This window comes from Lissotriton helveticus, chromosome 1_1, assembly GCF_964261635.1.
Source record: "Lissotriton helveticus chromosome 1_1, aLisHel1.1, whole genome shotgun sequence".
NCBI lineage: Eukaryota > Metazoa > Chordata > Amphibia > Caudata > Salamandridae > Lissotriton > Lissotriton helveticus.
This window is the reverse complement of record NC_136057.1, coordinates 1,770,246,475-1,770,265,366: the sequence shown is the minus strand read 5'-3', so window position 1 is coordinate 1,770,265,366 and position 18,892 is coordinate 1,770,246,475. Positions and strand designations below refer to the sequence as shown.

The window sequence follows — 18,892 nt, the reverse complement described above, 5'->3', positions numbered from 1 at the left end:
AAGAAGTAGGAGCCAGCTGAAGAACAGCTGGTGAGTGCTGTTGAGGAGCAGGAGGCGTAGTTTGCGCAACTAAAGGTTGCGGGGGTGCTGTGGCATTCTGCGCATAGGGGGGTGGTGAATTTAATAATTGCGACATTAATGGGTCTTTTTCACGCTCTTTTGCTGCCTCTTGCTGAAGAGACGGCAAAACTGGATAACACTTATCTATCGCCATTTTACGTTGCCTGTGCAACTACTTATTCATCTGCTCTTCCTCATTATCTTTAAACTGCACAGCAGCTTGCATTACTGAAAGTCCCCCTTCTCTCTTATTTTTCTTAGCTAATTTAATTTCTTTTTGTTTGGCTTCTTTACGCCATAAGCGGAAAGAGTCGAACATCGCCGGCCGGGCTTTCTTTTTGAAGAGTTTTACTTCAAGGTTGTCTAAGATTTCAGAATCAAAGCTACCATATTGGGGCCATTTTAGAACACCATCTTTTCTAGTGTATTTAATCCATACTTCGTTGTAAGTGATGGGGCCTACCCCATGTTTTATATATAGCTCGTAAGTCGGAGTTCCAACTGGAGGAACCGGACATGAGTCCTCCAATTGGGAGTCCCTATTATTACCAAGACAAAACAAATTCCCAAGTCTAAGACTAGGCATCCTCGCTCTCTAGTCTAGTTCCAAACTTCAAAGGATTATCGATTACGATATTTCTCATGAATACACGAGTCCTTCGGTTATGGTGCTTGCAAGTACCAATACAAAACCTTTTGTATCCCAAAGATACCACAAAGTAAGTCCAACTAAGGACTGGGAGACGCTCCACTTATACTTAACAAAAAATATCGCAATATCTCTCGATCGATGACGTCACCAGAAGACTCGTCTCAGTGTTTCGCTCTACCAAAAACTTCAAGGGTCCAAAATCAGGGCGATAGCCAGGGCAGCAGTCCTTGTAGCCGTCGGGAAGCGGGGAACCTCGCAGCAAAGACCTTCGGACCACGTCGACATGCAGGGGTCGATGAGGTGGTTGGCCGTCCTCCGGAATTTCCACACGAAGCTCCTCACGATCTTCAGGCTGACTGGTACCACTGGAATCGCCCCAAACGTTGGGCGCCAACTGAGGTACTGGGTTTTTAAGAACCGGCACAGAACCGGTAACCCAGCGGTGCCAAGGAATTAACACCCAGAGACCTCGGGTTCTTCCTGATCCAGACCCACAGAAACTCGGAGTCTTCTAGGTGAAGTCAAAGATTAGTTTATTGGCTGCAACCAAGGTAACAGGTGTCCTAGAAGTACAACGGGTATGTTCTCAGGAGACTGCACACTTTCACGAAGTCAGGCTTCTCTCTTTATACATAATATTCGGCCTTGGGCAAACATTCTTCGAATTCGTGGTATGACATTTATAGTTACTGGTTACAAAAGAAAAGCAGAGTCATGATGTCATGTACATATTTCACGTCGTGCTGCCCATAACAAATCATCCGGCAAGGCCCAACATTTCATCAGATATCGCTGGACCCCCAATAAAAACGGTCACCTCCCCATCATAAAGTAAGTGAAGCAAAGGAGTGGAGAAAGATGTGAGCGAGATATGGCAGGTGTGCGCGCTGAAATGGTTTTATGGCTGGTTGAGCCTAGATGCTATCTTGCTCGGCCACTGGGAGGGAACTGACCTAACGAGTTCGGCCTGGGGCAATGGTTCTAACTTGTACTGAGGTCAGGGAGAAGTCGATTAAGGAGTATGTGTCCTTGTGGAATCAAATTCAACTGGATTAAGGCCTATGTAAAGGGCAACATATAAATGGAAGCCAAGGGTTCAGAATGTAAATGACGATTTCGAGGTGAAATCGTCACTCGAACACACCGAAAATTCATGTACATGATGTACTCGTCATTCTCGGTCTTTTGATACCAAATTCGTCATATTTCGACGAAGTTTTATTTCTCGAGTCCAGAACTATCATACGAATCCAGATTTTCAGAACCTCAACCCCGAGTGGGCTGGGGATGCTCAGACGTGAGTCCCAGGCTCTCCACACCACTGGAGTCAAGCTATCCAGGCTGATGAAGGCTGATAGCCAGAAACCGGTCCTTGGATGCTTGATTCCGGTCTGGGAAAGACATGGCTTGGTAGTTCGGACTGGACTGTTCCCATGAGGCACAGGGTCAGAGCTGATTTGCATATAGCCAGTGTCTAACCCAGGGTGGTGTGGAGTGCAAAAAAACGATGGATTTAGGCCCAGATCCTTGTACTGGGGTGAATGTATGACATTGTTCTACATTCTGTCCATCAACTGTGTTTTTTGCAATTTCACCCCGAGTGGGCTGGGGATGCTCAGACGTGAGTCCCAGGCTCTCCACACCACTGGAGTCAAGCTATCCAGGCTGATGAAGGCTGATAGCCAGAAACCGGTCCTTGGATGCTTGATTCCGGTCTGGGAAAGACATGGCTTGGTAGTTCGGACTGGACTGTTCCCATGAGGCACAGGGTCAGAGCTGATTTGCATATAGCCAGTGTCTAACCCAGGGTGGTGTGGAGTGCAAAAAAACGATGGATTTAGGCCCAGATCCTTGTACTGGGGTGAATGTATGACATTGTTCTACATTCTGTCCATCAACTGTGTTTTTTGCAATTTCACCCCGAGTGGGCTGGGGATGCTCAGACGTGAGTCCCAGGCTCTCCACACCACTGGAGTCAAGCTATCCAGGCTGATGAAGGCTGATAGCCAGAAACCGGTCCTTGGATGCTTGATTCCGGTCTGGGAAAGACATGGCTTGGTAGTTCGGACTGGACTGTTCCCATGAGGCACAGGGTCAGAGCTGATTTGCATACAGCCAGTGTCTAACCCAGGGTGGTGTGGAGTGCAAAAAAACGATGGATTTAGGCCCAGATCCTTGTACTGGGGTGAATGTATGACATTGTTCTACATTCTGTCCATCAACTGTGTTTTTTGCAATTTCACCCCGAGTGGGCTGGGGATGCTCAGACGTGAGTCCCAGGCTCTCCACACCACTGGAGTCAAGCTATCCAGGCTGATGAAGGCTGATAGCCAGAAACCGGTCCTTGGATGCTTGATTCCGGTCTGGGAAAGACATGGCTTGGTAGTTCGGACTGGACTGTTCCCATGAGGCACAGGGTCAGAGCTGATTTGCATATAGCCAGTGTCTAACCCAGGGTGGTGTGGAGTGCAAAAAACGATGGATTTAGGCCCAGATCCTTGTACTGGGGTGAATGTGTGACATTGTTCTACATTCTGTCCATCAACTGTGTTTTTTGCAATTACACGATGGTGTTATAGCATATAAAAAGATACACAGCAACTTCGAATGTCTCAAAAAATTATTTTAGCGATCCAGAATTAATTCTAAAAACTTTTCGCAAAATTTCTAGTTTGGAAGGCTATTGACCATAACTTGAATGTATTCTTCAATATATTCTAGTCAGTTTATTTAATGGATAACTTGTGCCATTATGCTTCTGTAGAAGGGCACTAGTTCCCCAAGTTACACAAGTTCCGTATCTTTTGTATACTCCTACACAGGTTTACGAAGCGAAGGTCTTACCGGTTGATTTTGCTCCCGGTTAAAAATATATTTTCAAGATCAGTCCTACCTGTTTGTGAAAAGCCAGATTCTCCATCAGGGGGATGCCGCTTCTTTAAGCGCAGAGCTGGAGAAAAGGAGGTGAATCATTACAATCGCTGGTTTTGCGTCTTACCCTTTTTTCTGGGAATAAAGCAGAGCCGCCATTACCCGCGTGGTGTACGGTTCTGTGGCTTGTGCTGACTCTGCCCCCGGACGTTGCGCCTGCGTGATGAGCTCATATTTAAAAGGGCCATGCATGATGATGGAACGGAGGTTTTTTTTTTTTAAATAAGTTTATGTATCGCTGTCTCTGCTTTGATGGATATTTGACATTCAGACATGCGAACAAACTGGTTACATTGTCATGTTGATAGGGCAAAGCATACTTTTTTGTAATTGTATTGGGACAAATGATCGATTGATTGTGGAAACATTTTTTTCTCTCTTTTCAGGCGTTTTTTTTTATTTATTTAAAGGACTTTTCTTGATTCCATTAGGCATTAATTAATCAGCACATGTTGTTATTTTGCGAATTGGTGCCATGGTACATTATCATTAAGACCTTGTTGGTATGTATGAAGATGGTTCACCCACCTCTGTTCCTTTTCATAGAGTATTTTCTCTGAATTCTGTGACTTATCTCTTAACATTTCTATCACAGTCCAGTGGAGATCGTCACAGGAGTGGTTCATTTCTACGAAGTGCGAGCATAATTTCGTGGTGTTCTTTTTCAGTCTTATGTTACTTCTATGTTCACCAATTCTTATTTTTACTTTTCGGCAGGTCATCCCTATGTATTTCTTTTTACATGGACAACTTATCATGTAGATGACGTGGGATGAATTGCAATTAGTATGCTGTCTTTGCGTCCAAAGTAGGGTCTCTGATAGTTGTAATGTTTTTGATGCTGCGGTTGTTTTGCATGCTACACATGTGCCACAAGGATAGTGCCCTGTAATAGGTGTCATCGAGACATCTCTTGTTATGGCCAGTGGTTTTTTCTTTATAGGCCGTGTGTGTACCAATACGTCCTTCAAATTTTTTGTTCTTCGATTGGCAAATCTTGGTTTGGGCCAATCAAATCTCCCAGTGTTCAGTATGTGCCAATTTATATTTACCAATTTTTGCACATCATAGGTGGATGGACAGAAAGTTGTTACACAGGTGGTTAAATCCGGTGTTTGTTCTTTTGAATGGGTTTGCAGGAGACATTCTCTCGGCTGGTTGTTCGCTCTTTTTCTACATTTAGAAATGGTTTTCTCGGTGTAGTCTCTGTTTTTTAATTTCTCACTAAGTTCTTGGGCCTGCGTTTTATAGTCTTCATCTTTACTGCAATTTCTTTTAAGCCGTAGAAATTGGCTGTATGGGAGATTGTCTCTCAATGGCTTCAGGTGATAGCTCTTATAAGATAATAGGCTATTTTTAGCCGTTGGCTTGGTGTAAGTTCTGGTTTGCAAGGTGTTATTTTCTGTAAAAATTGTAAGGTCCAGAAAATCTAGTTATGTGTTATTGGCCATGTAAGTAAAATTTAGCCAGGGATCCAGTCTATTTAGCCAATCTATGAAGAGTTTCAGGTCCTGTTTGATATTCCAAATCAAAAGAATATCGTCAATGTATCTCTTCCAGTATATAATACTGGAAGAGAAAGGGTTTGATTCATTTAGAACATGTTGGCTTTCGAAATGGCTTACTTACAGACCCGCCACCGAAGGTGCGAATGCACTGCCCATGGAAGTTCCATGAATTTGTAGATACAGCTCTCCATTGTATTCAAAGAAATTTTCTTTTAGTGCTAATTTACAGCACTCAAGGATGAAGTGTCTGGGGGTATTGTGCTGCCAGTCTTCCATGAAAAGGACATCTTCCAACATCTGGATAGTCTCGTCTTGGGGTAGGCTGGTATACAGTGATTCCACATCTAGACCGACCAGGAGCATTGTCTCAGGGTCAAAGGTTTTATCTGAGATCTGTATTAGTAGGTCCCGGGTATCCTTCAGATACGTTTGTGTTTTCTGGACCAGAGGCTTGAGATACTCATCCGCAAATTTTGACAGTGGCTCTAGAATCGACCCAATACCGGAAACTATTGGTCGTCCTGGTGAGGGAGACCTATTTTTGTGGATTTTTGAAAGCGAATAAAATTAAGGAATTTTCGGTTCTTTTGCTAGTAAGTAATCAGCTTCTTTTTTTGAAATCCACATATTTGTCTCCGCTTCATAAACCATTATTGCTATGGTATTAAGAAGTCTCTCTGTTGGGTCTGCAGTGATCTTTTTATAGAATTTAGGGTCTGACAAGAGGGCGAGGCATTGTTGGTTGTAACCAGTCTTACTTAGGATTACTATGCCTCCCCCCTTGTCTGCTGGTTTTATTACTATTTCTTCATTTGATTGTAGAGCCTCTAATGCCAAGCGTTCTTTCTTGCTTAAGTTTTGAAAGGTTTTTTTCTTATTTTTTCCATGTTGTCTACACCTTTCAAGAGTGCTTGTTCGAAAGTCTGTAGTTCAGAGGGGACACTGCCTGTTGGAGGATTGAACGTAGACTTTCTTCTAAGGGAAGTGTCTCCTTCTTGTGTTGGGGCAATGGTATTTGAAAAGAAAGCTTTTAATTTTAGTACTCTGCAGAACTCGGCTAATTCACATTTGAGTTTAAAGGTGTCAAGTGGTGGGGTCGGTACGTATCCTAATCCTCTATTGAGGATCTTAATTTGGTCTTCAGATAGTTCTGTGTCTGAAAGATTGACTATCAGTGATTGCTCTTGCTGGTTGTGGGTTGTGCTGCTGACATGCTCCTTGACAATATATTCCTCTGTTGATCTTGCCAAGTTAAGGACTTTTTTCTGCCTCTGGGTTGATTTTGGCCCCTGGATAAAAAAGGCTGTTCCTGTTGTTGTGGATTTTGTTGTCCTGCCATTTGTTGATCTACCATTTGGGGCATCTGTTGCATCCCTTGATTGTATGGGTCCATCCACCCTCCATATTGTGGGATGAATGGTTGGCAATATGGTGCATTGAAACCTGGATAGTATGGTCGTTGCCATCTGTTTCCCCTCCTGGGGAGTTGGTATCGGTAGTTATTACGGCCTCTTTTCGGGGTGTAATCTTCTGAACTGTTGACGGAATTGTTAGAAGAGTTCCTCCCTGTTGATTCATTATCCGAACCTGGGTCTGGGAAGGTATAGTCTTCCTTTGTGTAAGGATGCATCTTTTCTTGGCTAAACTTTTTAAAGTCTTTTCCAAGTTTTTGCAGTTTACTTTGCATTATGAATTCTTGTGTTTCTTCCATCTCCTTTGTTATTTCTTCTAGCTGTTTTTTGTATACGAGAGGGTTGATACCTTTCTTTAGTTCGTTCTCGCAAGCTTGGATCTCAACGAATAGAGCTTCCGAGAGTCTCCTGGCTGTCTTGATGATTAATACAAGGTAGTCTAGGGTACATTTCCAGGAGATGGAAGACCAGTCTCTGCGAAACGCGAGATCATGTAGAAAAATTCTAGGTGCATTGCTTACCCATAAGCCTCTTGGTGCTGTCTTTGATCTTAGATATTCCATCATGATGATACCATGACTCGGCTAATTCACATTTGAGTTTAAAGGTGTCAAGTGGTGGGGTCGGTACGTATCCTAATCCTCTATTGAGGATCTTAATTTGGTCTTCAGATAGTTCTGTGTCTGAAAGATTGACTATCAGTGATTGCTCTTGCTGGTTGTGGGTTGTGCTGCTGACATGCTCCTTGTCAATATATTCCTCTGTTGATCTTGCCAAGTTAAGGACTTTTTTCTGCCTCGGGGTTGATTTTGGCCCCTGGATAAAAAAGGCTGTTCCTGTTGTTGTGGATTTTGTTGTCCTGCCATTTGTTGATCTACCATTTGGGGCATCTGTTGCATCCCTTGATTGTATGGGTCCATCCACCCTCCATATTGTGGGATGAATGGTTGGCAATATGGTGCATTGAAACCTGGATAGTATGGTCGTTGCCATCTGTTTCCCCTCCTGGGGAGTTGGTATCGGTAGTTATTACGGCCTCTTTTCGGGGTGTAATCTTCTGAACTGTTGACGGAATTGTTAGAAGAGTTCCTCCCTGTTGATTCATTATCCGAACCTGGGTCTGGGAAGGTATAGTCTTCCTTTGTGTAAGGATGCATCTTTTCTTGGCTAAACCTTTTAAAGTCTTTTCCAAGTTTTTGCAGTTTACTTTGCATTATGAATTCTTGTGTTTCTTCCATCTCCTTTGTTATTTCTTCTAGCTGTTTTTTGTATACAAGAGGGTTGATACCTTTCTTTAGTTCGTTCTCGCAAGCTTGGATCTCAACGAATAGAGCTTCCGAGAGTCTCCTGGCTGTCTTGATGATTAATACAAGGTAGTCTAGGGTACATTTCCAGGAGATGGAAGACCAGTCTCTGCGAAACGCGAGATCATGTAGAAAAATTCTAGGTGCATTGCTTACCCATAAGCCTCTTGGTGCTGTCTTTGATCTTAGATATTAATGTGTCCCAATCATCTGTCTGGGCCAAAGCTTCTGTCAAATCTGTGTTTTGTAGAAGTGGTTGGGCTGCCAGTATTTCATCAATGTCGCTCGCATCAAAACTCAATCCAACATTGCCTTCCATAATCCCTTCTCTCCGACGTTTAAAAAATATACGTAGAAACAAGTTGTCTCTTTTGGTTTGAGAAAATCCAGCAGCTGCACGCTGCTTATATAGTAATTAATCAGCAGGTAGGGATGAGGAATAAATGCGTCCGTTTATTTCCCCATGGTGAGTATGAAATTAATCAAAAACAGAAACAGGACACTTGTAACAATTCTAAACCATTGGTTAGTAGAATAGATGAAACACCCTCAAAAACTCAATGTTATTTGGAAAAGCGGTATATATGTTTCATCCGCCCCACATTGACGTTGTGGCAGTTATCATTGGATGTTCCAATATGTGCTAAGTGCCAGCCTCATCCAGAGGCACCTCTGGTATAGAATGCAGTGTCCAGAGATTGAGGGTTACCCCCCACAAAAAGGTGTAAAACCAGAATTCTTGGAAAAAAAGGGAAAAATGTTAAAAAGAGAAAGTCACCCTAATGCTTTAATGTGAGGTGATATTCTGCTGTCATAAAATATACTGATACTTCAAAAAGATCGAGTTACTGGATCTGTGTGTATTACAATAGGCTTGTCGACATGTTTCAGCTCCCTTTGGCCCTACGGGTCTGTGGAGCTTTCCTCAGGACTAACATACATGAAAACTTCTACTCACACGACTTGTGCAGTATATTGAAGTGTTCGCTTTTTGACACTTGGTTATGAAAACCTGCTCTCCATCATCTGTAATAAAAAGAGAGAGACATGCAACAGTACACATAATTCATTTGACTGTTTGTTTTATTCTTTTTGAGGGGGAAAGGGTGAAAGGAAGGGGGTTAATATTATCCTTTCAATGTCAGCGTTTTTTTATCGCTGAAATGCTGTTTAGAAGGGAATTTGTTCGGCAGTGGATTAAGATTAACAAGCTAAGTATGATCGAAATAGTTACATCATTGTGTTGGAAACAAATAGTGGCATGGCATTGTTATAGGTCGTGTCCCACTTATCACGCGTTTGTCAATGCGTTCATCGGCTGATATGTTATATGCCTAATTCATTGGGGGTTTGTTGCTCAGTATTTTGTGACATGCCACACGATGGTGTTATAGCATATAAAAAGATACACAGCAACTTCGAATGTCTCAAAAAATTATTTTAGCGATCCAGAATTCATTTTAAAAACTTTTCGCAAAATTTCTAGTTTGGAAGGCTATTGACCATAACTTGAATGTATTCTTCAATAAATTCTAGTCAGTTTATTTATTGGATAACTTGTGCCGTTATGCTTCTGTAGAAGGGCACTAGTTCCCCAAGTTACACAAGTTCCGTATCTTTTGTATACTCCCACACAGGTTTACGAAGCGAAGGTCTTACCGGTTGATTTTGCTCCAGGTTAAAAATATATTTTCAAGATCAGTCCTACCTGTTTGTGAAAAGCCAGATTCTCCATCAGGGGGATGCCGCTTCTTTAAGCGCAGAGCTGGAGAAAGGAGGTGAATCATTACAATCGCTGCTTTTGCGTCTTACCTGTTTTTCTGGGAATAAAGCGGAGCCGCCATTACCCGCGTGGTGTACGGTTCTGTGGCTTGTGCTGACTCTGCCCCCGGACGTTGCGCCTGCGTGATGAGCTCATATTTGAAAGGGCCATGCATGATGATGGAACGGAGGTTTTTTCATTAAAATAACTTTATGTATCGCTGTCTCTGCTTTGATGGATATTTGACATTCAGACATGCGAACAAACTGGTTACATTGTCATTGTGATAGGGCAAAGCATACTTTTTTGTAATTGTATTGGGACAAATGATCGATTGATTGTGGAAAAAAAAAATGGCTCTTTTCAGTTGATATAGCAGAGAGTCCACAAGCCAAGCAGTAAGGCGAGGACACAGCAGAGAGTTGTGTCCACAGTATGACTAATAGGGTACATGTGTTCAAGAGCACAAAAAGAGCCGTAACTTGTATAAATCTAAGTCAGGGTGTGGTTCAGTATGAAAAAATATGGCTTTATTTGTATCGCATATATTTGGAAAAAACGCCATAAAAAATGGAAAAATTGAGAGAATGGGAGGAGGGATGGGTAAGGGTATAAATTGGGCTGTCTGCTTCATGACCCCAGTGCAACCTCTAAGGGTCAGACGCAGTGGCAGAGTGAGTAATTGGATCCTGGGAGCATAGTTTCATGTACCTATCCAGGGACCGCCAGACTATGCTAAAGATGGGAGGTGCGGAGTGGCTACCTGAAAGTGTCGTGTGAGCCCCCATGGAGATGTGGTACCCAAGGCCACCAGGTGTGGTATGATAGGTGTTGGAAAGACTTCCATTCTGTAAGTATGATTTTAACTGCAAAGGTTAAGAGAAAGTCCTGCAGGGCCATATCTGTAGAGTCCTAAAGGCAGCAAAGATGGGGAAGCCCAGTGACCCAACATTACCATAGAGGACAGGGATATGTGTGTATTAAAGATTGCTGACACTTATGTCTGTATAGATGTTCAATATGGGTTTAGTATTTGGGCCCCAAAAAGCATGTGTTGGTGTGTGCCAGGCTCAAGATTGCAGCTCCAGCATTTTTTCATTATCTCCAAGTTTCTGCCTATGTAGGTGGTATGGAGTTCAGTTAAGATATTTGTTGTAAAGAATATTGACTGCAAGACAGGGCAATTTTGTTGTACAGGGAAAGTTTGCCAATTGTGTGCCAGGAGTCAGGTGTAATATGCTCAAAACCCCTTTTCTAAAATGTTTGGCCCATCTAGTATAGATAATTGAACCTTGTGGGGAAGGGAATCAGATGAAAATATTTAGATTTTAGAAGCGATATGGCCTGAGTGTTGCAAGAGGGTAAGGAGCATCATTAGGGCCAACTTTTTGGACAGCTTAAGTGGAATACCTCTGTCTTGTCTTTTTTTTAAAGTATACCAGACACTTGTTAGAAAGCTTGGAAAATGTTAATTACAGCAGGGATAGCCGACTCAATATCTTAAAAAAATATAAGGATGTCGTCTGCGTATGCAGCTGTTTTGAAATTGTGTTGTCCAAATTGAAGACCTTTGGTACTTTAATCCGCATTGAGTAACCTAATGTAATTGGTCAATAGTTAATAAAAAAAAAGTAAGGGAGAGAGGGTAAATCCCTGTCTGGTCCTTGGTGGAGGTGGAAAAAAAAGAAGTAGAGCCATTAACCCTAATGTTTGCTTTGAGATTTGTTTAGAGTGCCAGGACCATGTTAATGAAGGTATTACCCAGTATGTGTAACTCCAATACTGCATGTAGAAAAGGCCAAGACAACTTACCAAACACCTAATCCGCGTCAAGAACAATCACTGCAGGTGGCAGCACAGATAATCAGGTTTTTTCTAGAATGCATCAAAAAGGGCGGATATTATCTCTAGTGAGACGTCCCTTAACAAAGCCCGTTTGGGAATTTTGGATACGTTTGGGAATGTGGCCCTCCAACCTATAAGCAAGGATTTTGGCTTCCATGTTTAAAAGTGAGATGAGGCAGAAGGTTTTTTGGATAGGAATGATCCTTGCCCTCCTTGGGTACGACCACTATAGTTGCCTGAGTGGCCGTGCCAGAGACCTTGCCCGATAGGGCATATTGATCAGAGATATTTTAAGGTATTTGATAATAGAGGACGTAAAAGTTTCATAAAAGACAATTGGAAAGCCATTGGGCCCAGGCTCTTTACCTGAGTGAGTGACCTTTATTGCTTAAACAATCTCGTCTATTTAAGTTGGTTATCTGCGTTGGAAATCGTAGAAATAGGAAGGGAGTTACGGAATTTTAGTCATTTTGACTGATTGCATGTTGATTGAAGAGTATATAACTGATGGTAAAATTCTCTAAAGACCTTGAGAATACCTTGGTTGTTAAATCTTTGTGAACCGTCCTTGCATTTGATGTGTTTGATTTGGGTGTTGAGGTTTTTAAATTTAAGAGTGAAGGCCAATAATTTACCTGCTCTGTTGCGTAGTAACAGTTGGCGTTTTGAGCATGAACACCAAGGTTGGCTTTTTTACTGACAATAAAGTTGAAGGAATATTTTAACTGTTTTATGTCCTGTGGGAGGGATTTATTATTAGAGTGTCTGAACAAAGCCCCTTTCTTTTTAATATCGTCCCCTGTAGTGTAGTTCCTATATTCCCAATAGGCTCTGCGCATTGGAATAACACAAACGATAGTTCAGACGTAGGACTGAGGTCGACTGGGTCTCTATTGAATATGTTAGACTTAATCATGAATGCCAGCTAGCTCAGAGGTCACTAGAAACTTTCTCGAGTAAACAAGGAGGTGTTAACTTCCCTGAATAGACAAGAAGGGATTAGCTTCTGACAACCGCATAAACATGACAACTTTGCTCCCTCCAGAACAAGGAGTATATCTCCAGAGTCGTATGAAAACAATAGACAACTATTTCACTCAGTCAATCGTGCATGCTTAGTTTCACCAGAGTGCAAAGAAATAGAGAGACGGGCGTTTTCAATAAAAGTTGTTATTTATTGAGCAGTCCTCTTTCTCGTGCAAGAGAAGTGAATTGCCGTAATTGCAATACTTGTCATAAAGTAAAGTGCGTACAGTAAAAGGAGTATTATGAAATAATACTGTAAAAGCATTTATATGGTTTCTGAGCCATATGATACTTAAAATGGATAAAATATATACATACATAAAATCATTGACTAAACGTACTCAACTGGTGCTTCTAAGATATGCCTACCCCGGTGTACCTAACCTAAGCCTAGTAGGTGGGAAGGAGTAAGTGAGCTGCAGTTTAAGTTAAGTTAGTTTTTGCCAAGAATCTGCATCAAGAATTCTCTTAAGGATCTAATCAGCTCCGTACCTTGGGTATAGAATGAAGGAGGTCTTGTATCTCGTTGCTCAGGACTCAATCTCCCAGAAACCCGCAAGTGTGACTGGAAACACTGGAGCTGGATTTCTCGGCAGGAGAAAAGACAGCGTCTCTCTCAGTGCGTCAAATGGAGGGTCGGCTTCCTTCGGCTCTCGCATCAGCTGGGCTTCGGGGAAGTGGATAGCCGCTCTGCTCCAAACCACCATTTGTTTGCTTAAGGCAACATTGGTATATTTATACCTGGAAGGTGCCGAGTTTGACGTAAGGTTGGACATAAGACGTCACTAAGAACTTACAGTTCTTTCTGGACTCCAAGAGTTCTTGTTCAAATCAAAACAAAAGCAGGGGGATTTCCCGGGCTGCTGGAGGCTTGGTTTGTTTAAAGAACGCGTTGTACTTTCTAGGAGTCTATGGGAGTAGCCTTGCCGTATTTGGACTGCATTGGCTATGACTAAATATGGATATGATTCTTATGCCTTTATAAGGATATTATTTGTTATAACCACATAAGGGCATGAATCGGGAATATTTAATTAGGGTCCTAGATACGTTTACAACACCCCAAGTGCCTGAAGAGAAACCTTGATTTCACAGTGTTTCCTGGACATTCTCTTATCATGATCTGTCATATCATTGCATATTTAAATGTGTCCCATCGTATTATAGGTAAATTAACAGAATTGTCATTCTCATTAAAAAGAGATTAATCTCCTTATTTAGCTCTGCAATATAATCTTCATTCTCTAAAATGGCAGTATTTAGGTGCCACAATCGGCTACCACAAATGTCAGCAATGCTATGAATGGACTTCAAAATTGCTGCATGGTCAGAGATAACTATCGGATGAATCTTTCTGTCTGACATGTTTTTTAGAAGAGATGCATCCTCAAGGAGATAAACAATATGGGAGAAGCTAGAGTGAGCGAGAAAAAAGTGAAATCACTACCTTTTGGGTTGTGTAGTCTACAGGCATCCAACAGACAATGTGAGGTGCATGGGTTAAGTAATTGTTTATGTGCTTTTGAGATCTGTACCTAAACGTTCAATGTCGATCCAAGATAGGGTCCAGAGGAAGATTCAAATCTCCTTCTTCTTCGAATGGAGCGATTATAAGTCCAAATCCAGTAAATAATGAAAGGAAGGTTCCTCCGTTTGATCTCTTTATTCCATTAAGTAGTAGAGAAAACAGTACAGCTGATGCGTTTCGTCCCAGTATGGTACTTCTTCAAGGTGATATATAAGGAATTCGATGTATCTCCATAAGTAAAGGAGGCTATGAGAAGAGCGCTGCGCAAAGGGAAGTGGAATCGTCCATCACTCGGTGCTTGAAGGAGTCCCGTTGTTGTGAAAGGTCTGGACGTTGTTTGCAGATCATGACTATAACATTGCGATCCGGGTTCCCTCGCCTTATTGGGCCTTGTTTAAGAAGCTACGTATTGATGGATTGCACCTACCATTTGTAAACAGTTTATAGATTGGAATTGAACTTCCCACAAAACGTAGTCAATATCACCTTTGAACCTCATATCTGTGGGTCGATTATCATACTACTTGGAACTAGCCGTGATTTTAAACTAGACGACTTCATTTACGCTTTTTTGTTATTGGAACCTGTGCTTGTGAAGCGTATAGATGCTATCACGCCCTGACCATATATCTGAAGGTTGAGTGTCATACCCTCTATGACTAGCCGTCACTCCATTCTAGATTGCCTTCATATCGTCATTGACATATTTTGATGGACGATTCCACTTCCCTTTGCGCAGCGCACTGTTCATAGCCTCCTTTACTTATGGAGATACATCGAATTCTTTATATATCGCCCTGAAGAAGTCCCACACTGGGACGAAACGCGTCAGCTGTACTGTTTTCTCTACTACGTAATGGAATAAAGAGATCAAACTGAGGAACCTTCCTTTTGTTATTTACTGGAGTTGGACTTATAATCGCTCCATTCGAATTGTGTGTTGTGGTGTGGTGCACCCGTGCTTTTGTGTTTGAATTGTCGAGTTCCTGAGGGAACCAGTAATGTGACGGTGGGTGCTGTTCGGTGTGCAAACGAACCACTATAAGGACGGAAGGGGAATTATTGTTGGAGTAATAGTAGATTAGGTGCTGGCAGTGAGAAGGTCCCACTGTCAATCCAAGATTTTCTCCTCCTAATATTACTTTAGATCTGCGGGATGTCTCCCAACTTCCCCTGCACTGGCCTGGGGCTACAAACTCAGAAACACATTACACAGGAAGTCCCTCCTAAAAGTGAAAGTATTTAAAAACCTAAATTCCTGCAACACAAGTGAAGAAATCTATAGTGGATTTCCTAGACGGGTACTTTGATTTTGAGAGGCCTATCCAGCTGAGGCCGATTTAACCTCAAATAAGACCGGCCAAGAGCTTTACAAGGCAATAGAGGCAAAATGTTTCATACAGTTCAATGGTCTTTAAGACTTCACCCTCACACTTTCAGTATCTTTAATGAAATGTTCTAAAAAACCTTTGAAATGTTGCCACACTGTTCGACCTACTGCCACAGTGGATGGGTTCTAGGCACTGAGGTCACATCATATTTAATTTTAATTTTAATTTTATTTAGTGTTTTGTATGGTGTGAACATGATCCATTAGGGTATCAGAGACTTTTACAGCAGTAGCAAGTTATTTATAAGATTTAGCAAAAACAAGTTAAATACAAATTGGAGCATGCGAACATGAGAAAACAGTGCAGGGAAAAACAGGCTAAACACAAGGAGTAGGGGTGGCAATAAAGAGTACTGTTAGGGAGCTAGCAAGAGGACGTTAGCGGGAGCAGAGGGAGACTGTATGGCACCAGCCTTTGCCCTTAAAGTGACAGTGAGGTGAAAAGAATGCAGAGTGGTAAGCAACGTCACTGAAAAAGGAATCTCATGGTTTAAATATATGAGAGCAGCGTTGGCAACCCAGGCAGAGTTCAGGTAAAAGACATTAGCAAATCGCTGGGCTTCTAAAATTGTAGAAGCACTGAGAGAGTTTAGGGTACAAATTTGCCCATTAGGAAAGTCTTTGCTTCCTTTTTGAATCTTGATAGAGCAGGTATTCTTCTGAAGTAAGGCTCCAGTGAGATCCAGATTCTGGAAGCAGCCTCAGAAAAAGCTCTGTTGTAAGTTTTCTTCTTCTGGAAGAGGGGTGGTTTCAACACAAAATCCCTGGCACACCGGGAGTGCCTACCTCCTCCAGAAACCACGATTTTCTGAGCAAGATACGCAGGAGACATGGAGTGTACCGCTTTATGAGGGATACAGACCAGTTTGAGTTGGATTCTGGCTTCTTACGGCAGCCAATTCAGCACCTTAAGGTGCGGTGAAATGTGATAAAATTATTTTGAGCCTGTTAGGAGTCTTGCGGCTGTGTTAAAACAGGCTACTAGGGGAGCTGTTGATATCTTGGGTAGGCCAGAAAAGGTTGAGCATCCATATTCGATCCTAGAGATAACTAAAGCCTGAACTACCATTGTGATTCCTAGTGATTTGGCTGAGTCCACTATGGTTGGGGTGCAGTTCAGCGCAGTGATCCAGTTGGTCCATTCAAGTAGGTCAGGGGAGCTTTTCGGAGGGGAAATTAATAAGAATTTGGGTTTTTTGCGCATTAGTTTGAGCTGGTTGCTAGCAAGTCATTGAACAGTCCCTTTCACAGCATCATTCATTGTTTTGACCTCCTCTAGAGTTGTCATTTTGATGTAGATCTGAGTGTCGTCTGCGTACAAGTGGAAAGAGATGTTTGCGATACGTAGAATTTCAGTTAATGGTTTGAGATAGAGGTTAAAGAGAGTTGGGAAGAGACTTGAACCTTGGGGGACACCAATCGTAATCGGGGAAGGGGAGGATAGATTAAGATTGACTACGAATCTCTGGGACGGTTCTGTAAGAAGGATTTGAACCACTCAAGAATGGCTCCCCCTAGTCCCATCCTGATTTCCACACGTTCTAGTACCTTTTCATGGTTAACTGTGTTGAACACCGATGATAGATCCAAAAGAATTATAACTGGAGATATCCCTTTCTCCTCAGTCATCCCCTTACTCCATTTTGCTCTCTTAATATTTGCAATTACAAGACACCCCTTTTATACATTGAAATGTTAGAATAGTCAAATGCCAATCCACCTCATTCATATTCTTCATGCAGGAACTGTGACCTACTTTTTGATCGAGGAGATTCACATTTTGCTAGCACTTATGTGGAGGAACAAGAAGGGTGAGATTCCAAGACAGATCAAAGAGATTAGGATTATAAAATATACTCAATCTGAAAGGTATTGATCGTTGGGTACAGTCGAATGCAAAGTTTGCTATTAAATACAAGCTTCCAAGAATATACCACAAAGGCTGTACAGCATTGGGTCGTCATCTGTTTCAGATTTTCAGGATAGCCACATGCTACAAATGTACGTACACTGAATCTAAATGGGAGGAATTTACTTAGGCAATTGTTGTCCTGGAAAACAGGCCTCCATCAACTCCTTGCCCTTATGGTTCAACCTTGAGGATACCTGAGCAAGACTTACCTGCTTTCATACTTTTATACCACTTTTTCATATAATAGAAGTTTACCCATGTTTGCCATCATTTTTACATAGGATCATATTGTGTGTTTGTAGCATGTGTGTGGCAGATTCATATACTTTTACTCTACCTGCATCTAATTTTGGGCTCGAAATATTGCATCTTGTTTTTCTTCAAATTTCTCAATGTAAATTATTCGTTTTAGTATTTAGCACCTGTATTGAAAACAATGATGTTTTCCATCTTCCACTGTCTTAATGATACACCGGTTTACTTCCCTAATCATTCGTTTGGAGTTTCAATGTAAAAGAATCCAGACCTAAGGTTCCTACTGTTGGTGGTGTAGGTATGAAAAACCACAATGTAACAGCAGGAAAATAATTTAATTGTTCATTTCAAAATCTACTTGACGTACCACAAAACCATAAAAAGCAGACCCGAGGATCACAATCCCTTTTACATCGCAAGCCTATTTTACAGTCTAGAAACTTTATCTATTTCTCATAGTCACTTGTCTGTATTTTTCACTTGTCCAATGGTTACATTTGCAATGGTAGTGTCTATTCTAATTGTAATACACTCTATTTGTCTAAATATAAAGTATTTTGGTTAGAATCTTAGTCCCACTCAAGAGGCTATATCACTGAAATCCATTACCTGAACTATCTTTCAACCAAATGCCCCTGCCTGTAATGTATGGTTGCTATGAATGTATTTCTGTGACCACACAGTAGTAGCTGATCTACAATGCCCAATAAAGTGTTGCCTAGATATTACAGAAACAAATACACACATAAATAAACTCCTAACTGTACGTGTACTTTTAGATCTTTTTATGGACCAACTACCTAATTCAAAGTATGTATGTGCGTACCCACAAGCCTGAAACCCAACATAACCGGTTCCTGAATGTATCAATATGTTGACGCTGATGAGTCTGTAGTAATTGTTCTTCTCTGGCACAACATACAATAAAGTTTAATTGAAAAATAAACAGGTTTCTGAATGTGCCTCGAGTTTGAAGATTAATCCCTGGCCTGCCCGTGTCTGTTGGAACTATGGGGCCGATTACGATGGTGGCCGGCGGAGAGGACCGCCGGCCCGACAGTGGCGATCTGCCCGCCATCAAACCTGAAATTCCCACCGCCATCCTAATTAGGATGGCGGTGAGAAAGTGAATAGTACCGCGGCGGACGGTAACACTGTCCGCCTGGTCCCGCAAGGCGGTACTTTTCCATCCGACTTGCGGTACCCGGTACAATGGGGGTATTTTTGCGGTGCCGTGCAGGCACCTCCATGGGCATTACGATGCCTGTCTTTTTCAGCGGAGATCCCGCCGCAAAAAGACAGTTGGA

The 18,892-nt window shown here is 42.0% G+C and overlaps 1 protein-coding gene across 2 annotated transcripts in view; it reads left to right on the top strand.

The window, feature by feature from the left end:
* Positions 1–18,892, top strand: part of LOC144752161 (intercellular adhesion molecule 2-like) — a 164,161-nt gene that overhangs the window by 131,298 nt on the left and 13,971 nt on the right. The gene's annotated exons all lie outside the window — the stretch shown is intronic.